At 40.6% G+C, this 24,897-nt stretch overlaps 1 protein-coding gene across 2 annotated transcripts in view; it reads right to left on the reverse strand.

The window, feature by feature from the left end:
- Window positions 1–24,897, reverse strand: part of LOC145984963 (uncharacterized) — a 143,114-nt gene that overhangs the window by 56,718 nt on the left and 61,499 nt on the right. The window contains exon 1 of one of the 2 annotated variants that reach the window (XM_083118408.1): window positions 21,361–21,447. The exons of the other annotated variant lie outside the window; for it this stretch is intronic. The gene's annotated coding sequence lies outside the window, so the exon portion shown is untranslated. Of the gene's footprint in view, window positions 1–21,360; window positions 21,448–24,897 lie in introns of those variants that run through there. 2 annotated transcript variants of the gene reach the window in all.

Consider the following 24,897-nt stretch of genomic DNA (forward strand, 5'->3'; position numbering starts at 1 on the left):
AACCCTGCCAGTTTGCTCTGTGATGCAAATTGTTCTGATAGAAGTTGAAAAACTCGTGGGAAATACATGATTTAATGTGGCTGTCAAAATTATTCCATGCATAACATGCGTTAGCATTTTCTCTTTAATAAAATGTTGGAAAACTTGCACATTCTATGTACACATTTTGTTTCTTTAAGCTTAGAAAAACAAGAATGTTGGATTTCATGGAATTTTTCGTTGTTCAAGGACATTTTTAAAAAGTTCGCGAAAAATTTCAACAATTCGCATTTTATGTCAAATTTGCATTATTTCGATATTTCAAACGGGCGAGAAATGTGTCAAGACATCACTGCACATTCATAAACACTACTTCGCAGCAATTAACATTTTTCACGGTTTTCGCGTTTGATTCGAAAAATCAAGGTCCCTACTAATTGGAACTTACTTTCTGGGCACCCCTCGTATAAATCAGTAGATGAAAAGTGAACATTTTGCAGGGCTGACAGAGAAACGTCAATTATTGAAGAAAGTGATATGATTTTAGAATTGAATGACGCCAGTAATTATATCAAAATATTTACGTATTTATTATTAGTATTTTATTTCATAATATTGGACATTAACCGGGCAGGACAGAGGGGGGGGGGAGCATTAATTTCATTGCAATACGAATGTTGCAGAAAATCTGAGGTTGGGACCAGGCACTTGCCAAATATTTATAACATTTACTAATGCAGATTAAGTTTCACTTTTTCATGATATTATTCAATATATATCCCGTTTTGTTGGATTCTTCTTGATATCTAAGAATAATGCAATGTCATTGTAAACTTATGTTAACTTGTGCAAAACCAGTATTATGGCAGGATGATGAAAGAAAACCTTCGTACGCATTGCTACCTACATTAAATAATGTTAAGTGAGACAAGCGAAGTAAAATTCCAGCAGCATATTTGCAGTCTAACGCTCTGTTTATGCATGCGATTTGTGTTGGATGTTGCAGTCCAAAGACATCCAACAAAAATCAATTCCATATGAGTGCCATGTACATGCGATTTTTGTCGCATGTTGTAGTGAGACACTTTGTCGGGCGGCGATATTCGACAAAAATCGTATGTACGTATCAACGGAGCCTAAAATTTGAGGCCGAAACTTAGCAACAAAATTTACTGTTTACTTGCTGAGCTTCATAACGACAACGACGAAAAAAAAGAAAAAGAAAAAAGTCAAACCAGACAAAATTCCCTGACTTTTTTTGACCCCTCAAATTCGCTGACTTTTCCCGGTTTTCCAGGTCTGTCGCCACCCTGTAAAATGTCCTCAGAAGCATAGGTAGAATAGTCCAGCAAGCAACCATTGGAAATCAATCAAGACAGCACAATATTTAGAATACTGGGTAAAACATGAGCTGCAACTCATACATGGATTTAATTAACGTCACTGAACTAAGTAAAATAACAATAAACAAAATGTGTCAGCAATATCCATCCCAGTAGTGGCGATGGATTCCAAAACTGCAGGGACAATGTGCGAAAACTGAGAAGGCAAGGGCAGTTTACTTTCCCTTTATACATAAAGTTTAGCATAGTGCTGGGGTAAACATTTCAAAAAGTGGGGCCCTCCCACGCCCCCTAATCGCAAGTAGCACTAACTTTAGCACCCCTAACGCAGGTTATTATGCTGAACATTTATTATCCAACTGAACAGAGGATTCAGTTCTATAACCAGTACTTAGCTCAGCAACTTATTCTTCTCATTGATACAATAAACCTTTTAGCAGTTTTCTTCTTCTTGACGCTCACTGCCAGGTATGTGGTACTCTTGGTCAAGGTATGTGGCACTCTTGATCAAGGATCTGGAGGTGTAGAACATACAACATCCACATTGTGTGAGGAGAAGGAGATGGTAACAGGGAGGGTAGGGATACAGGAAATGGTATCTTGGCTCAGCATAGTCTGTTGCTCTGTCTCTGCCATACGAATATGTATGGCAGTAGCTTCCCTCCTAGATGCACAATTCTTATCTAAAGTGTTATGCTGTCCTTTACGGTTTATACATTGGGAAGGATTGTTGCAAGATTCGCCATATTGTGGAGCTCCACAGGGGACAAATTGGTTTGGATTTACACTGACTAGCACCATGGGAAAATCTGTAACAGCGTCTACATTGTAATACTGGTCTAATGCGCAGTTGAACCTCCTTGATTTCATAATTAAGAATAATCTTATCCGGAAGCCTCCCATATAGCACAAATCTCCAAGGGATATCAGGTGAATATCCAAAATGTCCAGATCAGATCCATGGATATTATGAATATATATTTCTGGACATCCATTTGACGTCTATGGGATATCCATAACTGGATATCTGAAACTCGACAAATTCTAGATATCCAATACATCGCCAGATCTTGTCCAAAACGGGATATCCAAAACATCAAATTCTGGATATCCAAAACATATCTAGATCTTGTATTAAACACATCAAATTCTGGATATCCAAAACACATTTAGATCTTGTCCAAAAAAGGGAAATCCAAAACACCTCAAATTCTGGATATCCAAAACATATCTAGATCTTGTCCAAAAAGGGATATCCAAAACACAACAAATTCTGGATATCCAAAATATATCTAGATCTTGTCCAAAATTTGGTATCCCAAAACACATCCAATTCTGGATATCCAATACATAGCTAGAATTGTTCCAGGACTGGATATTCAACAGTGAACATAAATAGGATGTGTTTCGGATATTAGAAAATGATCATTTGTTGTCATGCAGCAAAACCAAAACCACTCCAGATGACAACAGGCTGGGCCGTTTGTCCTTAATGGCTGCGCGCAAACGGTGGAGGGTACTGCAGTAACAAGCAGCGTTCATAGTTTTACCATGGTCCAGGAACTCAAGGAGAAGGGGTCCTTCATGATCGAAAAAACATGTCAGCATCACTTTGCCACTAATCAGCAGCACCTTGGACTTCCTCGGCAGTGGAAAGTTCGGATGTCTCCACTGTTGGCTTTGTCGTTTGCTTCCGGGTTGGAAGAAGTGGCACCAAGATTCATTACCTGCCACAACCCGTTCCAGGAAATTCTTATATGTTCGATATCTCAGAAATTGCTGCATAGACAATCCCATACGGAGGCTCTTCTGATCATTTGTGAGATGGTGAGGCATCCACTGTGCATTCACTTTCCTGTGCTCGCCTTCTCGGACGAAACTGCTGCCTGACCGCCCACGCATTTTACGTGCTCACGCGCAACTATCTAGGGCGAGTCCATTATGCAGTAGGGGTTTCCTTCCTTACCTCCCGCTCTACCTCTACACAGGGTTGTCGCCACACACATACATAAATATAACCCAATACATCCATTGCTAAGTTTTCATTTGATCCACCCTAATATATTGTATCTAATTTCTGTTACAATTTTACTTTTGAATATTAGGAATTTACCTTTACCGTAAATCTAACGTAACTCCGGATCCCATTGGCGTTCCATTTTAAAATTTTGTACAGTTATTGAGTAATAGTGTAGGTGACCTGTAAAATTTTGAAAAAGAAAAAAAAAGAAAAGACAAGTTTTTGAGAAAATTGATACAAAAGCTTTCTTTACACCACCTTCAATTGCTTTTTACCCTGATATAGACTTGCAATGTCTCGTGAAAAAAAGAGCCCTTCAAGACCTTTCCAACGCCGTCAGAATCACTTCTGTAGGTGACCTGACTGCCGAAATATTGCAATATAAAGCTAACAAGATGTTGGAAAAAATAGTCAAATGCGCATAGTTTGCAACACTGTAATTTCGGAAATACAAAAGATACGGATTTGTAACTTTGCACATTTTCCTACCTCAGGTGGCTTTTCCAGTATGCCAAATTTCAAGCGAAATCAAAAACTAAGGTTGAGGACCTTGTTAATTTCACATGGAATGACCCAATAGTAACACATATTCTAACACTAAGTATTAGTGTTAATACATGTTACTATTGGGAATTTAAAAATAAGTCTGTTAGTTTTCTTATTTAAAACCGTAAATATGTAACATGGTCAAGGTATTTATTGGAAGTGTAAAGAAAAATACATCTCGTCTGGGTGAAAAAATTATCTTCAGGTGCCCTTGACAAGATGGATTGGATACAGAGAAATACCATTTGGAAGAGACGACAAGCCATCTTAATAAAATCCTCGTGGTCTATTTCACATGCCTAGAAAGGCATAATAGACTACAGAAAAGACAATGCGCGATAAAATTTTAGCAGTCAAAGTTAGATTTCAACTTCTGGATAAGTGCTCTCAAGATAGCTGCCATAGGCACAAATGTTCACTTTCTCATATCTTGTCACCTCTGTTCATACTAGAAAGCACTAACATAAATGGAACACTTGGTTGCACCTTCATATATATTTTTTAAGGTCTCAACTAGCTGCGGTTCATATCTTTCAAGTTTCAAAATAATAGTATGTATGCATTCTATATCTCACATCTCCCAATAGCTCTGAAATATTATCGTGCATTGTTAGATAGTGCCAATTCTCTTTGGAAATTGTGCCACTCGAACGCGTGCCCGTGTAGCGGCTGGAAACACATCGCTTGCCGACGAAATCGGATATGCATATCCCAAACTCAAGTGCATAGAGCATTTGTACCTTGCCAAGCCAAAGATTCGTTAAGTTTATCTTCGAGAAACACACTGCGGAACTGTGCAATAAAACCAACTCTGATCAACCTGATCAACGGCATGTTATCGAGAACAGGCCCATGTCGTTGCAACGTGGCTCTGTATCTGCTGTGAATGCCAGTATTTGCTTTCACAAACGTGGATGTGCAGTGTTGAAGAAAAAGTTATAATCGCTTTTGTGGTTTGCTAACATGGCAAGTGATAAACCGACAAGTGTTGAGTGTTGATGAGTGTTATTTGTGTTGATACAATGCCGCAAAATAATCACACTTAGAACAAATAACTATTATGTAAGATTCTTATCTGAAAACAAACCCGTGGAGAAGTGTGAGAAGGCGATTTTTATACTTTGTCAAAAAATTTCCAACAGCATCTGTGACAAAAGTACGTGGTTACTTGTAAATGTGAAATATGTTAATTAAAATAAATATATGAGGAGTTACAAAAATTCAATATCGTTGGCAAGCGATCCGCTTTCAGGGATCCAATTAAATGTAGAATATCTTTGCTCACGTTGTTAGTCGTACATATGATAACACAATAACGAATTATTTTATGTTACAATCTACTAACTACTGTAGCCTTCTTCATAAATGAGTATCTTGGGATATGACAATCTTGTGTTGAAATTGTGAAACGAGAAAGAGCTAGCTATACTTTAAATCAATGTGAACCCACCATTTCCTCAAAGCAGCGTGCGTAAAAAAACAGGAAGGAAGTACGCGTCGTGTTTCGTCGGTACGTGGATGCGTTCTTTGCATGTGACTGCTGTCGTTTGGAGCAGCCAGTTAGATACGTTTTCTCTCAAACGTGTCCAAGTTATTGGACGTTTTAAAAGTTGCGCTGGAAGCTTTCAGCTTCACTTCTAACTGGACCCAAGAGAAACGGCAATTGCGACACTTAAATTCTTCAAACGGCCTTAGAGGTCAAGGTAGCAGCAACCGCAACTACAGTTATCTCTGTTTCAGTGATGTCCTGTTCTATTCTCGGGAGACTCAGTATTGGCACTGCTTTTTACTTTTTCTTTAGTAATTGGACGGGACCACGTAGATACATAACTCTCTCTCACATAAACATCTATTCCTAACGCAACATCACACCATTCCCAGCATGTTTCAACGAGTGAGGAAACCCTGATTATGCACGCATGCATTTATATGGCAATAGGAGCAGCTGTACTGGCTTCCCGCCAAAAGAACAGACGACAATACGGGTCTGTGTCAGCGAAAACCAATCACGTCATCGAACCAGCCACCGCCATTGACACAAGCTTGCCGCAGCCCTGTCGACAGGGTCCATGGCCTCTGCCATGTAGTGGCCCTTCCTCCTTTACTGACGCCGAGTAGCTCAAAATAGAATAAGTAATTGAAGTCGTGGACAAGGCAATTTCTTGGCGTATCTGAGAAATACTTTAACCTTATAGTTAAAACCAAGGTGCAATGTTTTTTTACAGAATGGAGGGGAAAGTGTCTATTCAGGTGTGTAGTCTTTGTGGTGGTATCGATTCGCCCCCTCCTCCCCTTAGTTACGAGTGCCATTTGTCACTTCCGTATGAAAGCTCCACGACGTTAAAAAGTTTTGTATTATATGCATAACATCTAATATGAAACCGACAACATATATTCTTATAGTGTCACATTTTTAGCTCTAACAAGCTATGGAACATATTTAATTCTTTCATAGTGTTTTAAAATAACAGACGACGTATTTTCATCAAACCTTTGCGGAAAGAATAACAATTCGAAACATTCTTCAAGACTCAGTGAAACCCATTGGGGATCCGCGGACCGGAGATTAAGATCTGCTAATTTAGAGAGCTTGTGTATTGCCATACGCGACCAAGGACATCAGGTGTGAACTCCGCTATTCGTTGTTTAGCTGATTGCCTACCCACTCCCACTAATCAATATCGGTTTGCGTTGCTCTTAAATTAAGCGTCGATTCCAGGCTTTATCATGTTGCATTTCAGTGTGTTTGGAGTTTGAAAACGCAATAACAACTTTATGCTCGTGTGGCAACTGAGAACTGCTTGAATGTTTCAAGGGTAACAACGGAAAGGTCGTCTACTACATTGACGAGCAGAGCTCATCAGCAACAAAAAGTTCGGTGTTTCTCTCTTATTTAGTGTAGGTTTGAGATGTTTAGTGAGAATAGTTAAGAGAAATGAAAGTGTTGGAACCACCACAATGAATTTAGAACATTCGAGTCAAGGTAGCCCACAAATAAAATTGTAGGTACGTCACTGAGTCAAATAGTATTGATTCTCTACGGAGATTACACCCAGAAGTGACAAGCGACACTTCGGTGTGAAATTCGCCTAAAGAAGTTATCAGCACAGAAAAAAGTACACACACTTATTAACGGAGTGGGAAATTTCATGAAAAAAAATATATTTTTTTAGGTTCGGAAAATGAACTACACTGAAAAATCCATAATTTAAAGTGCTCTGGGTAAAGGATGAATAGCAATCTACATGCTACTGCACTTGTCTGACGACTACTGTATTTACCGTACAAATTATTCAGCTACCCACCAATTCTTAAAAAGTTGGGAGTTTGAAGATCTCTTAAAATACACTTCTGTATTGTATAATATCTATCTCCTGGTCTCGCAACGTTTTCACTAGTTTAGGAATAAAGTTTTCTAACCTGATTATCTCCGTTTGCCGGTTTAAGCTTTTTTTCTTTTTCTAAAGTAATAAAGGTGGCAATTTCAGAAATTTCGTAGGTCTTATTCCTTTCTCCTGCTTCCACTTCTTTTTCTTGTTTGCAAGACTACAAGTCGCCATGATATAAGAACGAACTGAAGCAGGGCCCACACTGATCAAAACAAAGCTTGGTACATTTTCATGTGAAAGTCTTGCTTGTATTTTGTTTTAAGTCGTATTTCTTCCGCGTTTAGCAGTCGCAACAATGAGGCTGTAAATGTGATTGCATGAAATTGATGAACGAAGAGAGATACTCACAAAGGAATGGCCATGCCACGACTCGAACCCTGAAACCTTCGGTAGCAAGGACTTGAATGTAAATTAATGCATTTGAATTTTATTTTACCTCTCTTTTCTGACTCTTTACGCTAATTGTGAACATGAAGGTGAAGTATGAACAAATATAAATGATGACAAGACACTAAGAAAGATCAAGTGTGCCCACGAAAGGGCCCGAACCCGGGACAGTCGATGGCGAGAACGTTATTGTCGGGACGCGATAGCAAGCGGCGTGGGACCACCCACTCTGGTAGCGACGCGCTGTTGCCGGATTGACCTACTTCAGGATTTTCGCGAGCCCACAGAAACATGAGGAAGGCTGAACTACTGCAGCTCCTTATGTTACACAAACCCCAGTTCCCCATATATCGAATAGACAAGCTTGCAGAAGAAGCGGGACATACGGGGGTCCGTCTCCCGCCTTATCATTGTATGTACAATGCAATCAAACTTATTTGGGCACAGGTCAAAGGGTTGGTAGCACAGAGGAACACTTTGCCACCTTTTACACCGTCTAAAATGTTGCAATTGACAGAACAGGCTATCGGGGATGTGACAGCAGATAGGTGGCGTTCGGCTATAGAACACACAAGGAAGATTATTTCCGAAGCATGGGAAAAGAAGGGAGTTGAAGAGCAGCAAATGGAGGATTTTGTAATTTCACTTGGGCGGGAAGACAACAGTGAAAGTAGTAGCTCAGATGAAGATGTTCCTTTACCAACCAACAATGAAGATGATATTGGGATAGCGCCACTGCAATGGTAGCCGGTAAGCAAAAACAACTGATTCTTTAACTACTACTTCTGTTCTTTCATTCATTTTTTATGTTTTTACATACAGGTAGCTCAAAGCATTAATAACACATGTACCAAATGTATCTATCATTAATGTTAAGGAAATCGAGCAATTGCCAAGCGTTTCGTTGTAATTTATTGAACTCTGTATTGCCAGAGCCTGTATTCTCATATAGCTCCCAAATTATCTCACTTCACACACCCACATGCGCCTCCGCGATGGCACAGTGGTAGGGTACAGTAAGTGTTGTCGCCTTGTAATCAAGTAGTCCTGGGTTTGATACCCTGTCGAGGCACATAGTGGTTCGGATCCCACTTCCAACTGTAGGTCCATTCCAGATTAGCCGTAGTGTGCATAAAGTGGACTTTAAAACACGAACTCAATCAATCAATTCACACACAATTGATTTGTTCTTGATAAATTCTTCTCCGTAATACAGTAACTCAGTTCTGTAAAATTCTGTTTTGGAGGTGAATTTTTGTAGGTTCCTCAAAATATAATTTAAAAACGTGTTAACGAAACGAAGTTGTACGTAATTTGTTTATACGTAATTTTCAAGAAATACATTTCATTTGTACGTTCTGAAGCTTCAACAATCGCGGCGTGACAAAGAAGGCAAAAAGAGGCGGCATGAAATCAAAGGAGAACGATTTGCCACAGTGTTGTTCATAACAGAAGACGCATTTTCTTTGGAGCGAATTTACAATATAGAGAAAGTCTCCAATTTTTTTAATTTTCGGTTTACTAACTAATTTTGACCTCCTAATCACGAATCTGTTGTTAAAACTCGGCGGCGAAGTCGGAAATTTGAAAAAAAAATATTTTTTTAAAATTTTTATGAAGGTTTATATCCGTAGTTTTACGAACGAAATTTTATAAGTTTTACAAACGAAATGTTATAACTATGCTTGCCTAACCTAACTTAACCTAACCGAACCTTCCGTGAATGGTTTTTGGGCGAATAATCACTTTGAATACGGAATTCGTAGTCTTGTAGCACGTAAATGACGAACAATGTTTCACAAAACATGCCATTTTTCCTAAAATCAGCGGTGGAGTATTTGCGTATTTTTACAAACGAAATATTATAACTATGCTTGCCTAACATATCTAAAGCTAACCTAACATTACCTGAAATGGTTATCCGTGAATGATTTGTGAACCAATGATCACTTTCAATTAGAAAGTTATAGTTTTGTAGCACGTAACTGACCAACAACGTTTCATCAATACAGGAGACGCCATACTTTCCTGAAATCAACGTTAAAGCACTGTTGCCAAACTTACCTGTAGTTGTCCGTATATGCTAAATTGAACGAAAGGAGTGCTAATGGAACCTAACCTAACAGGCCTAACCTAACCTAGTAGGCATACCTCGTCCCCGTGATGGTTCGTGGGGATATGTCACGTTAATAATTTTCTCTCCCGCCTAAATTATCACTTTCAACGACCAATGCTCTGAACAGTGTGGCAACGCTGTAGACGGCGCAAGGAATTTCGAATGTCATTTGTTCTGACATGGAAGCAACGTTAAAACACTGTTGCCAAACTTACCTGTAGTTGTCCGTATATGCTAAATTGAACGAAAGGAGTGCTAATGGAACCTAACCTAACAGGCCTAACCTAACCTAGTAGGCATACCTCGTCCCCGTGATGGTTCGTGGGGATATGTCACGTTAATAATTTTCTCTCCCGCCTAAATTATCACTTTCAACGACCAATGCTCTGAACAGTGTGGCAACGCTGTAGACGGCGCAAGGAATTTCGAATGTCATTTGTTCTGACATGGAAGCAACGTTAAAACACTGTTGCCAAACTTACCTGTAGTTGTCCGTATATGCTAAATTGAACGAAAGGAGTGCTAATGGAACCTAACCTAACAGGCCTAACCTAACCTAGTAGGCATACCTCGTCCCCGTGATGGTTCGTGGGGCTATGTCACGTTAATAATTTTCTCTCCCGCCTAAATTATCACTTTCAACGACCAATGCTCTGAACAGTGTGGCAACGCTGTAGACGGCGCAAGGAATTTCGAACGTCATTTGTTCTGACATGGAAGATGGTGCCCGTGTTTCTTTATGGATAATTATCGCGGTAATTAACAACGTTATTTTACAACTTCTACAAATAAATATACAATTTTAACACGCGACCCCCGTCTCGTAACTCGAGATACCTCTCTTGGAGTGCATAAGAAGTAAGTATAAGAAGTATGAAGTGAATTAGAGACTTTCTTTATATTGTACATTCTAGCCTTTTCTTTTGTTGGTAATTGTGATACGATACAACATAAGTAAAAAGATGCCGGTAGCTGATGCTTGCAATGTAGCATAATAAAAACACAACAAAGGTTCTTTCAGTGAAGGTTTTCGGTTGCTGTGTAGAGCAGGAAGATAAAATGTTTCATGCTTGCCAGAATGCCCGAGCTTGCCAACAGCTGACTAGCCTGTCCATGTGTTTGTGCGAACGTGGCAACGTAGAAACCCCCCAGCCAGATGGCAGCCAACGAGGAGACAGAATTTGGTCACGTTCTGCCGTTCTGCGTTCTGATTGCACGCCGCTTCTTATCGCGTCCGTACAGTAAGTCCCGAGGCGGTATGACATCAGACTATTATGAATGTAATAATTTAATACATGGAAAGAAACAATCTTTTAAAGCAGTCTAAAAAAATGTTTTCAAAGTCAAGTGCGTTCCAAGTAAAACACCCATGAACATACTACAGTCCAACTCGTTTTAATAAACTCTTGGTGCCCTTTAACACTTACCTTAACTACAATAGTACTGCTCTCCGTCGTTTACATGTAATTTAAATTTTAACTGAACCAGAAGAACCTTTCGGCACGTAAGGGAGCTACGATCGATTTTCTTCCTGCGTTCTGTGACTTCGCATTATCCTTACGCATGCAAATAGATGCAGGTTTAGTGATCTTTCGCTCGAGGCAAATGACCCTTTCACTTAAGATCAAGCTTTGATTCAGTGCATGCAATACGGAATTACGCCTACATAATTTTACCATTGTTACGTAAAAATGTGCTATTCAGACACCTTTTTAAAAAAATCAATATGATGAAAGCGAAAACGTCAATAACAATCTCCCCTCCTATAGAGACTATCAACTACGAATGAAAAACACGTAAGGAGATGGGTGACATGGTTGCTTCAAGCATACAGCTGCCGGGATAAATTGATTCTGCACACACTGATATAATTAGTTTGAAAGAAACTAACATTTTACGCTTTCCCTTAGTTCTCTCCCTCTATTTTTGCTATTTTTCTGTCTTCCATATTAGCACATCAGTTCCACTAATTAACTCAGAAGGACATATTAAACATCTAATGTCACCGTAAATTTGGAAAACAATTAACAGAGAACATCCTGTTAAAGTGCGCGGAAAAGAGGCAATTCGCGGTAGTAGTTAAGACATGACTTTGTCGCACTTCGCGTGTACGAGCTTAACGGAACTAGAGTCCTCCACACCCCTGGACCTCCAGGGTTGCCACACGTCTTCTAAGCTGCTCAGTCGACACTTTGCGGTTTGTACGTATGCGGCCGATTGCGTCTTTGATGGTGTATTATGTACGGATAATTTGGTTTTGCATTCATCATGAACGACATTGAGAAGCAATGTCCTACGTGCGGTACAATAGCAGGTGGAAGTAATGGTGGTGTACGTGCCTGGCGAACGGACATTAAAAAACAAAGTAAGGTAATCACTGGAAACGTTTACAAGTTTTTCAGAAATCTTGCACATAACGAAGAAGCAAGGAAGAACATCAACTTTGCACAAGTAGAAAAACTGACGGCGGAAGCTTGTGGGATTTCTGAAAAGTCTGTACAACGCATCAGCAGTGCTTTAACTTCGGCAGAGGCTCGAGGTGTGAATGTTGTGTTCCGAGTCACCAAGAAAGAGTTACAAACGGGAACGCAAAAACACTGAACTGGAAGATTTTAACATTTGCTTTGATGTGGTAGCGGCGGTCTCTTACAAAGATCAGCGGCTGCTGCATCACTTTCGCCAGCATTCCTGTTAAGAATTATTTCCCCTTTTCTTTATTATATTTAACATAACATAGTATGCTCCTTATTTTGATTCCACATTCCCCTCAGCACCCCTAGATGATTAATCCTGGTGCCGCCACTATTATAGAGAGAGATTGTGATGGTTCTTACTGTGGACCAATTAAAAATACGTGGACTTAAGGGAAATATTTTGTTTCCCCAGTAAGTAAATGTAGCCGGGCATACGTCACAGGCAGCGCTCAGATGAGCGCAAGATCGATGCGCATCAAAATTCGTTCAAATTACATACAAAAAAATAAAACATAAATAAAAATAATTTCAATGTTCTATTACAAACTTTCTTGCTGAAAGTTTTTTACGTGATCAAATAGTAGAACGCGAATTAGCCAGCGACGATATTTTGCAATACATAACCCGAAATTTTTTGCGATTCTTGGAACATATTACTTTTTTACTTCACATGCTTATACATTTTGTGTATAAAATATATACTGTAGGCATCCACAAACCTTAAGAATGTTTCACTTTTTTCTCCAACCTTATTGTGTCACTGCTTTCATTATTCTTTTAGTTTGACGTAAAAAATAATATTTTCCTAGTGAATTTCGTGCAAACATGTTTTCATTTATTTCTGAATGGGCAAGCAAGTATTTCAGTGTAAACATACATCGTGTTCTTTACATTAAGTAACATTTTCTAACATTTTTTTTTCGGAATTATTATTGAAAGTTGAAATTGTTGCTTATTGGCAACACTGTAGGTAGGTTGCGTGATCTTGACTGTACAGTTTTCAGACTCTAGAGATAATGATGATAATGCATAATTAATATGGGAGTCGATCCACCTACGCGAAAACGATGCGTCGACATGTTACTAAAATGGGTTGTTAATTAGAACCAGATGCAATTCAAAAAGTAATGCACGTTGTAGGTTAGGTTTTGGTACTCTTAGCATATTTTTAGTCACATGATACATCAATGGTGGTGCTATCGGGGCACCTTGTGCATTGAGACAAATCCACGGCAGGCACTGGCATCCGGAAGGGGGAGAAGCTAATAGAAAATTAATGCCAGAATAAAATATCTTTCACACATTCATCTCGGGCACAGTAATTGAAATCTATTATTATAAGGGACCGATGATTAGAACTAAAACTGATACAGCGCGTTGCAGAAACACGACAACTTCAAATTGAAGCAGTGTTCGGCGGAGGGAATGCTTTGCTTGACCCCTCTGCAAGAACCGCGCATACGCCCATGATGACAGGTAGTAATAGAAAACAGTTCCTTCCTGAAGAAAAAAATTATGAATCTCCAAATTTCATCTACACATACATAGAAATAAGTCTGAAGGTAGGGCACAAATATTATTGGCACCATATTGGATTTTGTGCAGTGCTATCTTTCAAGTAGTTTTTCTCAACAACCAATATGCCAAATTGCACAGATTACAACAATCGTTCATCAACTTTGCCGTTTAATGGAGGGGAAAAAATCCAAAATATGTATGTATGTGTGGGTAAAGAGGCTTCCCTTTTCAGATGATTTGTTGACGGCACTTTTCAATAGGCAGTTAGATGAGCTGTTACATGCAAGATGTTATAAATTTGATTGAATATGGCATAGATTACAGCGTGTGGTGTAGAAAACGTGGAACATAAAACGCACGTAGGTGGTTTTCAAGTTTCAATGGATGTCCCTCGGTTCGGCATCCGATCGTCAGCCGTTACTGCCAGGCAGTGAACCCTGAAAATTGCAACGCATTGCAGGCTCATAGGAATATGGCAACCGGGTTCATCGCCAGCGGAACCTCCGATGTATTCCAGATGCTTCTCTATGGTCTCTTGTACCTTGCTGGTGTGCTCTACATACTAAACCGCCAACTGTAAATGTGTGTGTGACAATATGTTAGTTCTCGCTTGGTTTGAGCTGTTTTCTAGTTTTTAAATGTTGAATAGTTGCTGTTCTTGTTTGGGGCGGGACTGTGCCTTGCTGTGATAGACGGATACAAATAGCCTACGTGTTGCCGTACCCGATCCACCTGTAATCATTATAAGCGTCATTGTGCCAGATCCTCTGCACAACCTCCAGATCTCATGATGCGAACGTGCAGGGCTCATGGAGAATGACAAGCATCGTCTATGGGACAGGAAAACCCGTGGCGGGAGTGCCACAGACACAAGTTATAAGCCAAACCGGTTATGAGTCGGTAGCAGGAGGTACGAACAGTAGGAACGCAACCTCGCCAAAATGTAGGGGTACATCACAAGGGGTGAGGGAAGTACACGCCACCAGTGGCGGCCGATGAAGAGAGGCTGCAGTCATAAGTGCAAAAATTAAATATTTATACTTCAGCTATCTTACTGCGTCCCATTGCGCTATGTGGAGCTTTCAAATTCACTTGGCGCGCGACAAGCGGCAAACTGGTATATGAAGCCGCTTCCCCCTCGGGGACTGCCAGTACATCTCCATGTTAACTCTAACGTAAGCACTGCTTCCACTTCCCTCCCTGCTAGGCCCTTGTCAATGCTAAAAAGCGGTTTGCATTCAACGCAGCCCAATGTACGGTGGCGCTGCCAAGTGGTAGAAATAGAAAGCTCTCACTATGACGGCGGCCACCGCGCATAAACATGCGATTACTGAGAGAAACGGTGGCTGGCCATGTAAAGCGTCCGTTTCGTTTGTCAGTAAGTGCGTGATAGTTTAAGTTTTCGAATCGATTACAAGAGTTATTTGTTTTCTGGCAGTAAGTTATATAATCTGGTGTTCAGAATGGTAAATCGTACAAGTAAAAATGAATAATTGAATGAAAGACCGCCGCATGGAGTTCATCTTCAAATAGTTGAGGTAGAGTTGTTTTTTTGGTTTTTTTTTAATGAATGCAGCCCTCCTAACAATAAGTAGCATGAACCGCCACTGCACGCCACGCAATTCACAGGAGAAGGCATGACGTCAATCGCGACGTCGTCAGTTCTGAGGCACGAGTGTAGTCTGTGTCTACCTGTTGAAGAGCGAACACGCTATCAGTGACATGGAGTGAACGATTGCGGAACTTGCCGACATAGTGTTTGTGCACAGACAGGCAAATGGAAACAGTAGAGACGAAGAAACGTTGTATCGGACCACATATCCACGTAGGCGACATCCAACGAATAAAATGTTTCAAAGACTTTACAACGTTTGCGGGAAACTGGGCAGTTGCGACGACAATTTCACGACCAAGGAAGAAGAAGTGCTTGATCGCGTGGGCGAACAACCCTCCATCAGCACTAGGGCAGCAGCAGGTTAAATGAGTGTAGCCCACAGTTTAGACAGTACTACGGGAACAGCAGCTGAGCCCCTATCATCCACACCGAGTCCACCACGCCTTGAGTCCAACAGACTTCCAATCTCGCGTCGTGTTTAGAGAATGGTTACTGCGGTGTTGTGTGGTTGATCGTAAGTTTCATGCCTATGTATTTTTCGATGGAGCCTGTTTCACCAGAGACGGGATACTGAATAGTCGCAATAGTCACGTCTGGGTCCATACAAATGCCAGTGCTATACTTCTGTGAAGCCATCAAGAACTATTTTCAGTGAACGTGTGAGCGGGCATAGTCAATGATTACTTACAGGTCCATTTTTGCCTCCAGGCCGCTTAACTGTAGCAGTGCACATTGTTTTTGCGATATACACTGCCCGAGTTATTGGAACTGTCCCACTTGATCGTCGACGCATGTGGGTGCAACATGATCGGGACCCAGTTCACTTTGCACATGGTGATCGTGGCCATATAAATGAGACTTTCCCTCGACGGTGAATAGGACGAGGAGGTTCTGTTTCTTGACCAGTTCGTTCGCTTGATCTTTCTCAACTCAATTTTTCCTTGTGGTCTTATGTCAAATGTTGTCTACGAGACATCGGTAGTGTGTGGGAGAAGATCTGACGGCAAGAATCCATGCTGCCTCAGAACGACTCCAGGCATGTTAGAGCGGATGTGACAAAGCTTCTTGCGACAATGTCATGGACTAAGGGGGGTGCCATTTTGAACACCTACTGTAGCATTTTCATTGTAGAGTGCTAAGATACACTGTAGTCACATCCATATTAAATCTACAAGCCGCGTCCTTCAGTTGACTTTTTCAACTGTAATAAGCAGCCCAAAATAATTTTGGTCTATATTTTTTTAACGACGTTCCGGATCGGGGATTGATTCAAGGTCACGGAAACACCCTATTTAAATGGCACCCACCGTGGCTCTGACTACGGTCACAGAATATCAAGAGCAATGTTCCAAGATTGTTTCTGCAGATGCTTGAAGATTGTGTGAACAAAGACTAAATAAAGCGCATGGAAGCATGTGAGACGGATAATAACTCACCATGTAAGATTTCTATTAATGTTGAATCAAGTAATATTGTACATGTTTAGGACTCTCACGCGAACGGTAACTGCCTATCTGGTATTTCTGCAAGCGTGTGGTGTTCCCGATTACGAACACGATCGCGTTGCGTCAGACACAAACGCCTTAGAAATAAACGAATGAGAACAAGTTATGTCAATTCACCGTTACCCGTATTCCGATGGTTCTAAGCAGAAAAAAAAGGAGGCAAGTAAACCAAAATTCATCGCTATGATCATCCTGACAATTGTGTGCGATCGCTTATACTCCAGAATGAACTTACCATGCTTCCTAAATAATCAGAGATCCTGAAAAATCAAGTTTATAAAACTGATTTTCTTCAAATTCCTCACATGCAAAGGCTTGAGTGTATTATTAATTGTTTCAAAGGTCCTGCAGATAGTTGGTAATACGCATGTCGATACGTTCAGATCATAGACAGTTTTTAGACGAATTCCTGAAACACAACACATCTTATTCGTTAACTCACATTAAATAATCTGAACTTAGAAGTCGTAAACGTAATCCTAAGTTTACGAGTGCTATGGAAATTTTGGCTCTACGTACGCATTTGGCATATTATCCGATGGAAGAAGTCATTGATATCGTAATCCATTACCCACACCTATACACCAATTGTATCAGCTGCCAGGCTAGGTAAAATAGATTATGGTATTGCTGCTCTAAAGAGATAAAGTTTAGTAAATTTAAAGTGATTTTCATGTTCGAGACATTGTAGGTTCAAAAAATTTCCGACACGAATGAAGTAATTTTAAACATTTTACCGATAGTTACAGTGGAGGAGAAAAATTGAAAATTCAAAGTGTTGCTCAACGTTCGTCAATTTCGAATCGAGATCAAACAAATCGCGATCGAAGCGCAACACGTAATGTTGTAAGATATAACAATAGTATAATTCTGTATCTTCTAACGATGAAAATAGAAAAATCAAGATACCACGTTCCATCTGTTTCTGAAAACTAAGAATCAAAATCCAGCCAGAAATCGATGATTTTTATTAGGAATAATATTTTTGGGAAACCTAGCCTATACAGAAAATAAACGTTACAGCAGACGTAATGGTACAGTTAACTCAAAATTTCCTCCAAAATCGAGGAACTCAAGATTGTCAATATCAAAATTTCCTACCCGAACTGAACAGCTAAGACACCAATTTCCAGTGCACCTTAACTCTTAGCTGTCTCATGCCAATAGTACACTACATGTGGTAATTGTGGATATTCTTCTCCCCAGTTGTCAACGGTCAAATGAACCATCTTTCGATTCAAGGTATCCTTCATGTAAAGAATACATCTCTTCTGTCCATGAAGAAATAGTAAACGAAAGGCGCGGATGAACGTGGGCTAGTTTGTTCGGATTAACATGAAAGACGGCGCGCCTAAATCTTATCATAATAATAATATAAATAACTTCGCGGCATGTCTAATCTGAAGTTCATTATTGTTATCCGCTTTCATTATCTTCCCAATTAGAATAGTATGAAGAAGAACATACTTGCACTTTAAATTATACTGGTATATCTACATCTATTACTGATCAACCTTTGATCATAGGAAAAATCTATTATATCGACCACTAAACTGGAAACTGGATGCAGTGGATCAATTTGAGTTATTACCGTTTGCAGAAATTTCCTGTTGCAGGTCGGAAGATTATACCTAGTCATATCATAAATACTGTCACAGCTTTGGAGGCTGGCTGGACACAGTCAGGCCATGGGCAGCACCTGCCAACGGGGAGCTGAAACACCTGAGTCATTGTGTGGTGAGCTGGGGACTGGAGAAGGTGATTATGATACAGGTCAGGATGGAATGGTGAGAGTATGAAAATCGAGGGGCTCTCATTGCACTACATAAGGTAGTGACAGCAGCAGGTTAGATTTTCAAACTTCTTCAGAAGCTTCAAATGTGAAAGAGGTTTGTGTATCGCATACTCAGCGATACACTGGAACTGTGAACGACCGGCCCAGGGCAGGGCTGCATCGAACAGTACGGATGTCAGAGGTTGTGAAAACAGTGGTGGCGTGTGCGCGACGAAATCCTGTTAGTACAGTCAGTGTTGGCTTGGGACCACAAGATATCCAAAATGTCCATGTCTCGTGTGTAGCGTTGTGACCTGGGACTGCAAGCTTACAAACGACGTACAAGTCTTTTCCTCACTGATGCATTAAAGTGGCAGAGTTTGGTCAAAGCAAAGTGCCTACTCACGCGGTACGCAGCAAAATGGGCTCTTCAGCGATGGAAAACTGTTCAATGTTGTAGGTATTCAATGCCCAAAAGGACAGGGTATATGCGACGAGTTCATGAGAAGTTGCCGACATGACTCCAAGGCTCCATAGGGGCCATCATCCAGTGTCTGTTATGGTGTGGTGGGAGTTGAGCTGCGAGGGCACCACTGAGCTACATTTTGCGATCATCGCATCAAATAATCGGCCAAGGTGTACCAAGAGAAGGTCCTTGAGGGTGTGGTCAAGGGTCTCGCTTACATCCTCTTTCGCGGTCAGGCCTGAAGTTTCCAGCAGGATTCGGCACCAGCCCATAAGGCTAAGACGACCCAGCAGTGGCTCCAGACGAATGTGCTGTACTCCATTTCCCCGTCTTATTGGCCTCTGGTAGCCCCGATCTTCATCCTCTGGACTACAAATTGTAGGCTGTGCTTCACGAAATTGCGTGCAAGAACAGACATCCCAACATCGCCTTTTTGAAGCGCTATCTCATGAAGGCAGTGACTGACTTCCCTGCAGATATCGTGCTTAATGCAATTGATGTGTGGCCAGAAAGACTGAAGGACTGTCTGCGTGCTAAATGTCATTTTCAGTAGCTATAGGCATTTTGTGTTCCTCCATATCCATGTACCACATATTTTAGGGATATTACACTATCGCTAACCGTCTTCTATTTCCTGCAAACCTTGTGACAGTATTTATGATATGACTAGGTATCTCAATTAATCTGAGGTTTTTTTCCTTTGGGAATACATTGTATTGAAGCAATTATGATGAATTAATTTTAGAATACCATTTTAAGGCAATAATACATTCTAGAAGAAGTAAAATTAGTTTGGTGGTGCCTACTGGTTCTTAAGTGGTTCAACAAACACTCAACTGGCAAAAGTCACTGCCACGTGCAGGAAGAACCACAGAAATTAGAAAACGGCCTAATTGTTTCTTTAGATCTGATCACAAGGGAGATGTGATCATGTGATTCACTCAACAAAAAATGAAGACATATTGTAATTGTAGGTTTTTAATTTTTTTAGATGTATGGATGATACTATGATAGAACGCACATATCTTGCACTATTTTCCTACGCAGTCACCTAGTTGGTGTAAACACGACTAACCGTTCGACTCCTTGGCTATGAAAATCTACTCGCTAGTTGTGAAGCCATCGTAAAACTGCAGTTTCCACCTGCTCACCACTGGCAAATCGTTTTCGAAACACCGAACTTCTTATAAATTCCAGTGACAGTCATTCTGCGATTATTGCGAATAACGTTGTCTTCTGCGATTGCTGGCATTTCTTGGCTATCAGAATTAGTGAAGTCCGCATGACCGCGTTCGAACTGCTGGCACCACTTCACTACGACTGAACGAGACATGCCATTTGCCCCGTACACCGTCCTTATTTCACGATGAATCTATGAACGATTGGCATTTCGTCCACAGAGATCGTACAGTTCCTCTTACCTCGAGATTGGAGTAAGTTTCCAGCTGACCAGCCATTGTGTACTGTTGCTAAGCCGAAACTGCTGGCGCAACGCGAACGAAACTGACTCATTAGCGTGAAACGGATATGAACTCTATTCTGCGCATGCGCTACACTAATTGCGCAATTCTACCACAACGTGGCGCCATGTGCAACTTGTTTTCACATCTCCCTCGTACTTGAACGCGACAGAACTCGCCACTTTAAGGTTCATCATAAGATGGGGCAAGGTATTTTGAACCTGACTGTCCAAGCCCCACAAATTTCCGTCGCCTACATCCGGAGTTATATCGTTTATTGAAGAAACACTGTGAAACAACACGTCTCAACACACACAGACAATGACCCTTTCATTTTCCTTGTGTTTTTTTTCTTTCTTTGTCACCGTGTTGACACAGCTGAGTTGTTGTATCTTGGGAAAACAATGGGTTGTTACATTCGTCTCAATATACACAATGACCTTTCATTGTTGTGGTTGAACTCGAAGATTACGAGTCTTGAGTCAGTTTGAGTTATATGCTGCAGTGATGATATACATAATCCTGTGTAGAAATATTCGCTATATTATTTCACTGTACTCATACAATACTGTGTATGCTTTATAAAAAAATAGTTGCTACTTAGTTACAGTTACATATTGGACAGCGAATTCTCTGCGTTTCCCTTCCGCTAGCAGTTAGTTTGGCAACAGCGTAATAGCACTGGCCGAGTATTGACTGAACTCGTGTTCTAGCGTACACGGTATAACAGCATGTTATTAAATAACACTTTAAATTAAAGTAGCCTACCTGTTGACAGATACAGAGTTGATAAGGAGCACGCTCAACACGATACAACTTCAGTGTTCTCCTCTTTCTAGCACAAGTGAATGTATGCTGGTCTGCGGTGGTATTTATACCTCCTCTCGCCGAACAGAGTTGCATCTTACTGCGCAACCAAACTGAGACTGCAGTGAGTCAGAGTCATCCAATCGATGCGACGCCCCGCCCCATGGCCATCGAGCAGATCGATAACACATGAGTTCCTCACCCTCGTTCGACCTTCAGACATGCGCAGCGTCATCCGCAACCCACGCACTAGACACGTGAGAGCCGTAGATCGACTAGGCAGGCATGTATGATGTACATCACAATTTTGTCTCGTAATTGCTGTCACGATTCTTACAGTTAACCTTTGCAATGGGAAACTCAATGTATTTGAATAGGGGAAAAAAGCACGTTTTTATTTGTTTATACTCAGTCCCAGCTCCTCGTCTGCTGTGACGTCACACTAACTGAGTCCATTGGCAGCTAGCTGCGGAAAGAACGTGGACTTTGCCACCCAGCCTTGTCCCGACACAGAAGTAGGTCACAAGCCTCTCACTTTTCCCCTCTTTCTCTCTCTGAGGGAACCTCCCCCACTCCCTTATGGAGGAAGGGGGAGCAATCTGCGTCGACTCACAGCGCTCCCCCAACAAATGAAAAAAGGGAAATAATATCGCTCACGGAGTTACTCAGCGTCGAATCACGTGATCGTGGCCGTGTCCACTTCCTGACATGAGAGACTCAAAACAGTCCTTTTTGTTCGAGTTATCCACGCCCATTTTCTATTTTTCGCTGTTCGGAACTAGACCACTAAACACGCTCTGCCACCGAGCCCGCAGTAGCCCAGATATCGAAACGATTTAAGGCGAAGAATGTCAGTTTAGACGACGAATGAACCCAGGCCCGTAGCTAGAGGGGGAAAGGGGGGCACCTGCCCCCCTGTGAAAAATAAAGAACACATTCCTACCTCGCATTCTCATAATCTTTACAATTGTTACTCTAGCAACATAACAAAGAGAGATATTGATTTTGTGATTAATTATGGTGTATGGTATTCCGTATAATGTCGTATCAGGATTTGGGGAGGGGGGATAATTCCCTTCCAGATTCAGACTTCGGGAAATGATATCGCAATTTTCAGTATCTAGAACAGTTGAGTAGTCTTGTTTTAAAGGGGCCTAATGTGTTTGGATGTTTTTCTTGGATGTGTTGCTATGACGTCACACTGCTTAAATGTTTGTTTCCCAAGTCTACCTTTGGGTAATAGTGATTCATGTGGTAGAGAGAGGGAGTGGATATTTGATTTTTGTTACTTAGCGTTGCTTTTCTGCCACTTCTAGCTAATCGCAACAATGAGTGATGACATGAAATTGATTAAGAGACACTCAGAAACAGTGCAGCAACTACAGGGGGATACTCATGATGGAATTAGTTTTTACGTGTTTCTTGCATTTTTCTTCCAGACGGCCAAGGACACTTGCAAGGGGCAATTGCACCCCCCCCCCTCGATTTCAAATTTTATACAAATAAAAATACATTGCGTAAAATTTTCTCGCTCGCAATATCTGCTATTCTTATGGTCAAAGTTCAGAGGAGCGGCTGGAGTCGGCCCTGGGAGCCAAACGATCTATATGACAAAAAATGTTAAAGAAAATGCCATTGCGCCCCGTAAAATTATTTACGTCCTATTCAAACAATTTCTTTCTATGAAACTTAATATGAAATATTAATGATGACACTGTAATCCAAGAAGCCATCGATCAATCAAGGGATTCCTATTTGTTTATCAGGTGTCAAAACATGTATTTCAACTATAATATAATACAATTCACACAATAGTATTTTGCCAAATGGTTCATGTAACCAGTAGGCAAACATTGTCTGTAGTGATGCAAGAGTCTCCGCTTTGAAGGAAATAGGATCCGTGGTGGACTAAGGGACCCATGTTTTAATGTTTTAGCAATTACAAAAAATGTATTTCAAATTTTTGCACAATTCATCAAAGTGTAGATAATATGTAACAATTATTATTTAATTCGATTTTTCTTGCATAATACAACACAATGGTGTTGTTGGATTCTCGTTAATTCCTTTGTGCGTAAAAACCTTGCATACTGGAAACTAGAGGGAATCATTATGAAGCATGAATTATAAAGGGTTCTCTTAATCAGTTCTGCAAAGAGGCCCAAAGCTGTTGGTACATATTAATCGTCTATTAACATTATCGACCTATAAATATCAAGTAGATACAGTCCCTATTAGCCTATTTATGTTAAACTTTATATTCTTTGGCAATCTGGAAAGGTCATTATCGTTACATTGATATTTGATGTTGGTCGAATTTTTCTTTTGTTCCCTGCAGTTTTAATATATGATCCCTTTTCTGTTACTTATCTCTTTTGGAGGAAGGGGCAAGTGCCTCTGTGTACCGTTATATCTGCCAATTTGACACAATATATTAAAAATTTGCCCCCCCCCCCCCCCCAACAAGAAATCACAAATTTGCAAGCAGACGAATCACAGTGGACGAGAATGAGGATGAATTGGGAATTTTGCATGGAAGTGCATAGTGTTGCCCACGAGACGAGACTTTGGCCTGTCTCGTGGAGTCTCGTGGAAATGCTGTCCCGTCTCGAAAATAATCGTTTGTCTTATGACACATGGTCAATCTCGTCTCGTCTCGAATTTTTGAAAGCCTGTCCCGTCTCGTCCCGTGGGCAACACTAGAAGTGCACTGATATTATACTCGCACATTGGACAGGAACTTTTCGAAGAAGGCATAGAAATACTACCCACTACAATGAGCATTTACAATTATGTAGAAAAATAACTCTACACCCGTACTCTCAAATAAATACATTGGCCACAAAGGTTCCGTATTTTATTTCATGCTACTGCAACTACCTTTGACTGGCCCTCCTTCTCTCATACATTTTTAACAAAACAGCTCTAGCACCCCTTCTGCTATGAAGGAGATACTTACGTCTGTTAACGCCAAGCATGCGAATATAAGGTTTATATGCGACGTGACGCTGAGAATGATCTTTATGCTGTGTTGGTAGTGTGGCAGAATCTATATTAGTGGTACAAGAACAATGATGTTTGAGAAACATGGGGAAGCATTGTAGGCTTTTGCAAGTGTATGCTTTGTGTTCTTGTTTCTTTCCTCGGTGAAGCCATTTCATCTGTTCTCGTTCCGAAGTCCAAGGCCTTCCAGCAAAATCAGCAACGCAATGAAAGGCACTGCAATGTCTACTATCCGTGACAAAAATATTGAGCCCTCGGTTTACGCGCTTGTAAAATTATACTCCGTGGGAGGAAAAAATTCAAATATACATCATTGGAAGATTCAAGTATCTACTTTATAATACGCGTTATCTGAAAATTAATCTTAACTTTGTTATCTTGCTAAATAAAAAAATCACTGAAAAGTAGCTTTTTCTTCCAATTTTCACGAACGGGGAACTTAACACCATACAGTTCATAATCGACTGTACATATAATTTTAAGATCTTGTGTACT

This window comes from Lepisma saccharinum, chromosome 3 (assembly GCF_977018435.1).
Source record: "Lepisma saccharinum chromosome 3, izLepSacc3.1, whole genome shotgun sequence".
Lineage (NCBI taxonomy): Eukaryota > Metazoa > Arthropoda > Insecta > Zygentoma > Lepismatidae > Lepisma > Lepisma saccharinum.